Source organism: Parasteatoda tepidariorum, chromosome 5 (genome assembly GCF_982258835.1).
Source record: "Parasteatoda tepidariorum strain Cologne lab strain chromosome 5, Ptep-v5.0, whole genome shotgun sequence".
In the NCBI taxonomy this organism is placed as follows: Eukaryota; Metazoa; Arthropoda; class Arachnida; order Araneae; family Theridiidae; genus Parasteatoda; species Parasteatoda tepidariorum.
This window is the reverse complement of record NC_141759.1, coordinates 122,564,783-122,574,252: the sequence shown is the minus strand read 5'-3', so window position 1 is coordinate 122,574,252 and position 9,470 is coordinate 122,564,783.

Here is a 9,470-nt window from a genome sequence, read left to right as displayed (position 1 = left end):
TATATATATATATATATATATATATATATATATATATATAGCTTTTGAGACATTTTTTCCTCCTGTAGTTGCCGATTTGCAAATCGTTCATTTGCAAATTTATTTTGAATAATTTGAAACAGAAGTTTACTAAAAACTTCAGTCAAGCTTGTTTCGAGACTTAACATCTAGTTTTATTTACAATGTAATCATGAACCGAGGAATGAAATTAAAATGTATCTTACGTAGCTGTCAAATACTGAAGGTTTATCCAAGCTAAATTACTTGCAGGGCCATTTATTAATTGCTTCATTTCAAACTAAGGTAAGCCAAAAATCAAGCAACTTGAAGTTATAAAAACAAAAGAATAGGAGACATCATAAGTTCAATTCTCCTCTTTTTCTGGGTCTAATCTGCTAGTTATTTATTAGTTTCTAGTGGGCCATTGTGCAGAAATATTTGCGATGATTTTAGTGTACTTGCCGAAATCCTCCCCATTCAACGGATAGTGGTAACTGATTTTGTTAAGCAAGTAGTATTTAATACTGTTGAAGGATCTCAAAATAATTTTCAATAAATGTAGAAGAGCTGTTTATAACATGTATTAATTATTTTTTTCAAAACCAATACTGTTTATCAAAACCTTTTGATTTTTTAACCCTTAAACTCTTTTTAAAAAAATTATAAGACTTTATCTTAACTTTAAAAAAATGCTATTTAAAGTTATCACACCAAATACAACTGCAATTTATACTTATGAAATATTTAACTCTTTTTAGTAAAATGTATTTAAAGGAACGTCACGCTACAAACATTAGATTAAGTTTTCATAGTTCAATTAATAACCTATTATTAGAATTAATTAGTTCAATTAGCCGGATCAATTGCGAATTTTTAGCTGCATTATTTTCCTACTAATCATGGGATTCATCATTAATGAGGATGGGCCTCTACGATAAAATTAGTAAAAATTTGTAAATAATGTTCCATTTAAGCGGGTAACTAAATAGTACATTTTAATCATTCTAGTTATTTTACATGATGTCATTTAAATCAATGATTTTGAAATTCTTTCAAATTGATAATAATGTTCAATATGATTTTTTTATGACTTTGAAGATGAATATCAAAATATTTTACAATATTATATCAAAATAATATTTTAATTATAATTAATTAAATAATAAGAATCCTACTTGTGCACAATAAAATTTTATTTGCCGTTATCATTTGATTTTTTAAATATTTTTAAGGCCACTTTCATAAAAACAGTAATAATTTGACAAACGTAAATATCAATTATATTATTGCTTCAAATCACTATAAATCAGAAAATATCTACTTTACAAAAATAGATGAGCAACCATTCGAAGCTTTCAACTTGTATGCTTATTTTTAGCAATAAGAGTAGAATAAAAAATTATAGTAAAGTTTTCTCCTTTTGAGAAAAGAAGAACAATTTTAATTTATTTTTTAATTTTGTTTTATTGCTATTTTTATTTTTAAAATATAGAAACGGTAACTAAAATCTGTTGATAAGTTATCGTTGCTTTGTTTACTTGACGATCTTGTGTTTTAAGACAACCTTTCTGAGAACGGATTGTTTGAATAAATAAATAAAATAAAAAATAATAAGGAGTTTAAGAAAATTTGAATTAAAAAATGGCAGTTTTCTTCATTAAGAAATTTTACCTTTTAAAAAACAACTGCAAATTTGTTTTGCACCAGAGATATAAATATTACCGGTCTAAAACTCTTTTCCATTAATCAAGATATTCGGAATATATTTGTTTTGAAAACTATTAATCTTTAAAAAAGATGAATCTGAAACTTTTTTTTTACTAATAAGGTGCACCAATATAAAGCGTGTCAGGAGATATTTTTTTCTCCTTTTAATAATGAAAAATAAAAACGCATAAAAAGACTCATAATATTTAGTTTCTGGGACTTTTAAAATATTTTCCGTCCTGATGAACGATGCCGTTAATGATCTGTATATTCCCAGTTTCTCACTTTCTACCCTTTTGCAGTGAATTGATGTGAGAAGTTTTCTCACCTATTGTGGGAGGCAGCAATCAAATTCATAAGTGAATAACACTCCTAAAAAAATTGATTAAGGGGACTGGACAATGTGAATTTAAAACAAAAAAAATTGTGCAATTTTTTCCAATAATTTTGAATTTTTTACAAGATATTGTCATCACTAATTTGAGTTTGTTTCAGAAATTTTATAAAACTCTTAATTTGTTAAGTTATATTCTTTTTCTAAAAAAAACTAATGAGTTTTAAATAATATTTTAGAAAAAATATTTGAAAGAAATAGTAAGTATATAAACACTTAATCTGAATAAGTGTTTTGAGGATAAGTGCAATTATCTAATGGAAATGTTTCGCATGGCAAATATTTTCAATATCACATGACAAATATGTCAATAGTTGGTGAATATTTTAAAAATTAATATCGAAAATATATTTATTTTACATGCGTTTCATATTAATAAAATTATTAATTTTTTTTTTACAAAAAAGTATAATCCGCGTTCTTGTTTATAATTTCTAAATAGAACACTTGTCATTAAGTACTGTCTAAGGAATGACATTATTCTCCTTCTAAAATTCCAAAGAAATTCTTTCTTTTAAAAAAATATTAGCGCAAAAGAAACCTTTCAGTTTTATGTTATTTATAAGCTATTACTTTGCAAATTACATTAAAATATTAGACCAAGACAGTAGCTATAAATTAAAAAAAAGTAGTGAACGTAGGACAAAGAATACTTGATTTGAAAGAATTAACTTTTATGTAGAAAAAAATAAAATAAATTACGCATTGAAATGAATAATCCATTCAAATTTATATTTTGCTCTTAAAATGAGCGTGAGAAATAAATTATTTTGTACCTCTTATTTTCTCAAACTTGTTTTATATCACTGTATGATTTCATTGCATTGAGCACGCAGCGATGTTTTGGCTGTAAGAGTGTCTGCAGCACTTGTGCTATTAAACCCAACATTCAACAACAACGATAAAAGAAATACTAATAAACAACATTTAATTAATCAGTAGTAGGAAATATAGTATTAATTATGTAAGTATGGCTGAGCACATGCTACAACGTAACACCGTTAATTAACACCATTAATTTTCTTTCTTAAAAGTTAAGAAATAGTTTATACAATCATTATTACTAGTTGAGACATTTAAAGTAGTTTTCTAAAAAGATGAATTGCACAGGTCTTATGAGCTATATTTGTTGATCAATAGGTTATACTATTGATTCTTTAAAAAAAACATAATCATTGATTTTATTTATGTATGCATTTAAATTTAAAATTTTTATATATATATATATTTTATATTTATATATATTTTAGGTAGGATATTATAAAACGCACCAAATTAGACTTCATACTAGAGTAGATAATTTGAAATTGCCCAATCATATTTAATAAAACTACATTGTTTTAACAAAATTATAAATTAATGGTACAAATAAGTTATTTTTCTAGCATTTACTTTCTCAAAAATTTCACCTCTTATTAGTCTTTTCCTTTTCAAATTTAATTTGGCAAATTTCATTTCATTAAATCTCTTAAGTTCTCAAACAAATCAATGAATTTGCAACTTCAAAAAGTTATTCAGAGAAGTGAAATCATTCTATCCAGCCAGATTGCGTACGCCCACTTAATATAAACTTATTAAATTTGAGGAACACAAATCTCTGGTACTTTTGTAAATTTTAAACAAGAAAAAGAATCCGAAAATTCTTTTGAAACATTTTTTTCCTTATTACTCTAAAGGGTTCAAAACTCATGAAAACGTATTGGCAATTTCTTGGATTTTGCATTTTTATTATTTTAAAAAAGACCCTAGTACTTTAACACAATTTCCTATATCGGAAGAGTATCGAGAATTTGTATAGATTTATCACTAAATCAGTTTTATTAAGTTTAACAGTCACAAATTCAGAAAATAACACCTCATTGGCAGTTCTATGGATTTTGCCTTTTCTTTATCGCTCCAAAAAAAGCAAAATACGTTTACTAGAAGGAACTTCTCACAGATATTTGCAACAACGCTGAGAGTAATATTATTTAAAATGCTTTATGCATTTACCAATTAATAATGCTTCATTTTGAAATAACATTTTTAATTTTCAGATTTCTTACACTAACAATAAAAAAAATATAAAGGGAGGAAAGAAACTGAAAAACCATACGTGTGGATTATTTTCGTGAATTTCAAAAAATTTGGGTAAAAATACAGCAAAAAGACTTTCTTAAGAAAAGTTTAAATGCAAAATTTGTCGTTTTATATAATGTTGAAATGACAGTTTGCAGGTAAAGCGTCAATCACAAAGAAAAGAGATTTTACAAATTTAATATATTATTAAGTGTATTAAAATTATTTGAAATAAAGAAAATAGAAAAAAATAGAGATAAGTCGTTTGTACTTATGTTTGATCCGTTTAGAGAAATCTATGTTGTTAAGCTCATCAATCAGTTGATAATGGTAAATATTCTTCTAGCAGTCTTTTATTATACTTAGTTAAATGGTTTCATGAACACAGTAAAGTATATAAAATACCAAAACATATTGGTTTCGTTTCAGAGATGTGTGTAGATAGATTTACTAGCAGCTTAAAAATACTAAAATTTGATGGTTTAGGAACGCCCAATAAGCTTAAATTGAGCGTTAACTAGTTAAATTTTAATTATTGGTTATCAACAAACTAAAGCGTTTCTAAATTTTTTGTAAAAAAACCTGACATTTGTAAAACATTTTTAACTCCTTTGAAAAAATGATTAATTATTAATTCACAAGTTAAGAAAGAATTGACAGTTCCTTGTTTAAATAGAAGTGCTTTTAATTGCAATAAATTTTCATTGCATTCAAGCTCTAAAAATATTGATTAGTACACTATTAAGAGAATAAAAAGGATTTTACACAATAAGTTTTAAAAATGATACATTTATGAAATATTGGTTTCTTTTTGACTATATGATTAACCAACCAACGACATAAAACTCTAACAAATTTGCAGTAGTTTAAGGAAAAAAAATTACCGTTCACCACTGTAGTTTATATACTGGTCAAATGCTAAACCATAGGGAGGACACAGATTTAAATTAAAAATATAATTATACTTGAGATATTTTTATTAAGCTGTAATAATGCCTATGTTTAGCAGAGACCATCAATTGCTGTTATAATTATTGGTTTAATAATTAAAAGCAAGCATTGAGCTCATTAACATTAAAAATTCAGGGTACTTGTTTCTTTCTGCCAGTTTTTCTAACTTGGAAATAGTTAAAAAAAATTTATAATAGGAACAAGCGCGAACTTTTTAATTAGTCAAAAATTCAGTTTTAATCATTGGTAAAATATAAGATCAAAGAGAGGAAGCACGTTTAAACAAGAAAAACGTTATATTTAGAATACTAATTCTCTTTAAGAAATGTGACTCTTCAATTTAAAAAGTCACATGTATAAAAGTAGTTAAAAAGTCTAAGTTAACCCATTAATTACAACCCAAAATATGATATAGATACCCATTGCCAAACTGAGAACAAACTGCTTTTTTCCGTTGATTTTTTACACTTTGAAGTGAATACCTTCCGTACATAGTCAGTAATGTTTATTTTAATATTTTAATCTAATAATTTTAAGTAAATGTATTTAACTAAAACATTTTCGAAATAAATGTCTGAGAAACTGAGTTTTAAAGTTTGAACTAAAAATAAAAAACGTAAAAATATATTTTGTATGGTAGTTACTCTTATTCACAAGTTTTGAAAAAGTAATGAATGAGTTTTGCAAAAATGTGAAAAAGAAATCAAACTATGAATAATTATCATTAATTACTGCAGATAAATTAAACATTCAACAACAATTATTTAGTAATAAAATTTTAAAAATAACAGTACATGATTAGTTCTTTCATTAAAAAATATTTTATTTCAGAAATCTCATGAATGAGTAAGGAGCCTTAAAAATTTCAAAACGATATAATAGTTTTGGGAAAATTTAATATTTTAAGTACTTTTTTGCTTAGCGAGCATCTTTTTTAAAAAAATTTTGATTAAATATTCATTTTTCCTCACTAAAATCATAAAAAAGTGTGCCTCAATAATACAGAAGACATAATACTTTATAAATAAAGTTAAAATAAAAAGCTTAGATTTAGGATATAAACGTTTCACCCAATTCTTGTATTTTTACCCACGGAGACTGAAACAATTTAAAGATCATTTGAGAAACTATTAATGCTTCCTGTTCATCACAAATTGAAATGAAAAACTTTTAAATGTAAAATTTGATAATAAATTTTAGTATATTTGAATTAAATGGATCAAAATTATATTCTTTTATAATTTAAAATTTGGTATTGACAAAAAATGTTCCAAATATCAATATAATCAACTAATAGAACCGAATCCTGGTTCCATAGTAAGGTTTTGATTAGATTCCTTATCCTGAGTCACGTGGTATACAGGTCAGGTATAAAATTATCCCAGGAGTAGATGAATCATTATTTTAAAGGTTCATTACTTTCACATTAATGGCGAATTTTTTTTTCTAAAAAAAATCTCCGTCAATGGCACAGGTAAATGCAACTAGCTATTTAATGCACTCCTTAAAAATAAGATAGATATGTAAATGTTGTAAATCAACATGTCTATTGCATCTTTTCTGAAATTGATAAACATCAGTTATGGAAGAAAACTACTTCAAAAATAAACTATCTATAATAATTATTAATAAATATTAGCTTTCAAGACTTTATTTTGTTTTAGAAAAATTTATAAAATTAAATTTTTGATAATAATTCACAACATTAGTTACAAAAACAATTTTATTTTAATCAGGGAGGCTGATAAATACACAAAGAAGAAACATTTTCTGCCAATGTCTAGTACGAGTTAAGAAAAAAAACAGACAAAAAAATAAAAAGCTCAAAACTAATAAAAACGTTCATAAAAGTTGAATTGTAAATATTATTAATATGATTATTATTATAATTAGAGGTCGCGGCAAGCACAATACCGTAACTTAGCTAAATCGGAAAAAAAATAAGTTTGTATTTTTACCTATGCCAAAGCATAAGAGGAATTAATGTGATTTTTAATCAACTCATTTTCAGTTTTAAATATTGATTTCTGTTATATTTTAACTTTTATGACAGAAAATGACTTTAATTAAGAAATTTTTACAAATTTTAGGTTTTTGTCAAACATTATAAAAATTTCTCATAAACATTTAAAAAAAAAACATTTCTGGACATTTTTTGTCAATTGGTGTTTCTTATGAAAAGTTACAAAGTTATATAGTTACTATATAGTACTATATAGATAATTGAACAGTAAGGAGTATTTTATTATATATTTATTTACTCTGAGACCTTCTGGAATTCATGCAAGAGGATATCGTGAAAAAGCTTTGCCATCACTTAAGTACAATCGCTTAAGCATGAGCGTGAACAACGCCACAGGAAGAAGAAAAAAAAACAGATTAGGTTTTAGTCAAACAAAAGTTTCAAAATAGAACTTGAATAAAAGTTTAAATTTTGAAATTGTATTTCAAGGTAACAAGTTAAGAAAGTCGGCGCAGAAATCTTATTGATTAATTACCTGCGTATGGAAAAAAGTTTTCACTTCAAAACGAAAGAAAGACTTTCCATCACTCTGTGTTTAAAAGTACTTTGAATTCATAATTTCGTTTTTAGTAATTGGAACAATTAGTAAAACGAGAGGTACCGCTTCGCCCTGTTTTAAAAAGAATTTTAGTAATTTCAAAGTAAATATTTCAAATAACAGTTTCAACTTTCGAAAAACGTCCTCTTAATATCATTTTATCACACTGTTGATCATAGTTAAATATTATGTAAATATCAATAAAAAAGCTTCACAAATCGTTAATTTGATTCAATTTTTTTAAGGGTTCCATTAACCGATTCAAATCAAACGTTCGTTCAAATAATTTTATTTTTTAAAAAAGAGGTTATAGAAAAGAAATATTTTTGTTTATAATAACAATTACAAAGACTATTTTTAATTATAATCATTAAATTACAATAATCATGCACTATTTTCCCTTCAAAAATATTTCCATACAAAAAATAGCTTTAAAATAATATCTCAGAGAAAATATTTTTAGTGATAAAAAAATAACCAAATTAACTAAATTTATTTTTTCTTATATTTGAAGTATAAAGAAGTGCTTTTAAGCCTGTGATTGAACAGAAACGTTTTTGGAATTAAAAATCTCAAAAAATTGTTTCTTAAAAATTTAATTTTTTAAAAAGGCATAAAAATTTCTTTCATGGAAAGATAATGAGCAAGTTTTAGAAAAAGAACATTTTTAGAATAAATTTCTAAAAAAAAATCAAACTATATATTAACATTAATTGCTAAAGTTAACTTAAATATTTACTTACAATCATTTACTAATGAAATTCTGAAAATAACAGCAAATATGACCAATATAAATAACAGTACATGATTAGTTCGCAAATAGATAATCAGAAAAATAATTTGCTTGATAAATCCCTGTTTTCTGATTAATAAAGCTTAAGGGATTATTATAAAACTCCTAAACGGTGTTGTACAAGCTTCATTTTTGTAATGCATTGCATAGTGTGGATTCCTTTTTATAATGAATATATTCTTTGTCATTAAAATCATAAAAAAGGTTTGCATCAAAGTAAAAACTATACGTTAATATATATAAAACTAGAGCAAAAATATTAGTTTCATGCTTATAAACTTTTCACTCATTTTTGTGCATTAATTGGCACACACTTAGAGCTAAAACAATTCGAAAACACTTTAAATAAACGATTGAAGTTTGATTCAAGAATAAATATTTCAAAACTCATATTTCTTATTCATCAAAAATTGAAACAACTTAGTAAATTTAAATTTTTACAACTAAAGGCGCACTTAATTATGCTTAAAATTAATCCATAAATTACATTCTCTTTTTAATCAATAAATTTGGCAGCGTAAAAAATACTGCAAGATATAAATACCCGTTAAAAGAATCTAAATGCAAATCCTACTTCCATAGTAGTATTTTGATTAGATTCCTTATTTGATTAGATTTAGATTTATAGTAATTAACTTGCTCGGTCCAAGCCGGATGCGGATTCGTATTGACCAGCCATGCCATCGCTGGGATACGAACCCGGTCCACCTCAATGGAAAGCGAGCGCTCTAGCCCCTGAGCCATCGCGGCGCAAGATTTCCAGTAATTCCCTGTGGTCGGTCCAAGCCGGATGCGGATTCGTATTGACCAGCCACGCCATCGCTGGGATACGAACCCGGTTCACCTCAATGGAAGGCGAGCGCTCTAGCCCCTGAGCCATCGCGGGGCAGGATTTCCAGTAATTCCCTGTGGTCGGTCCAAGCCGGATGCGGATTCGTATTGACCAGCCATGCCATCGCTGGGATACGAACCCGGTCCACCTCAATGGAAGGCGAGCGCTCTAGCC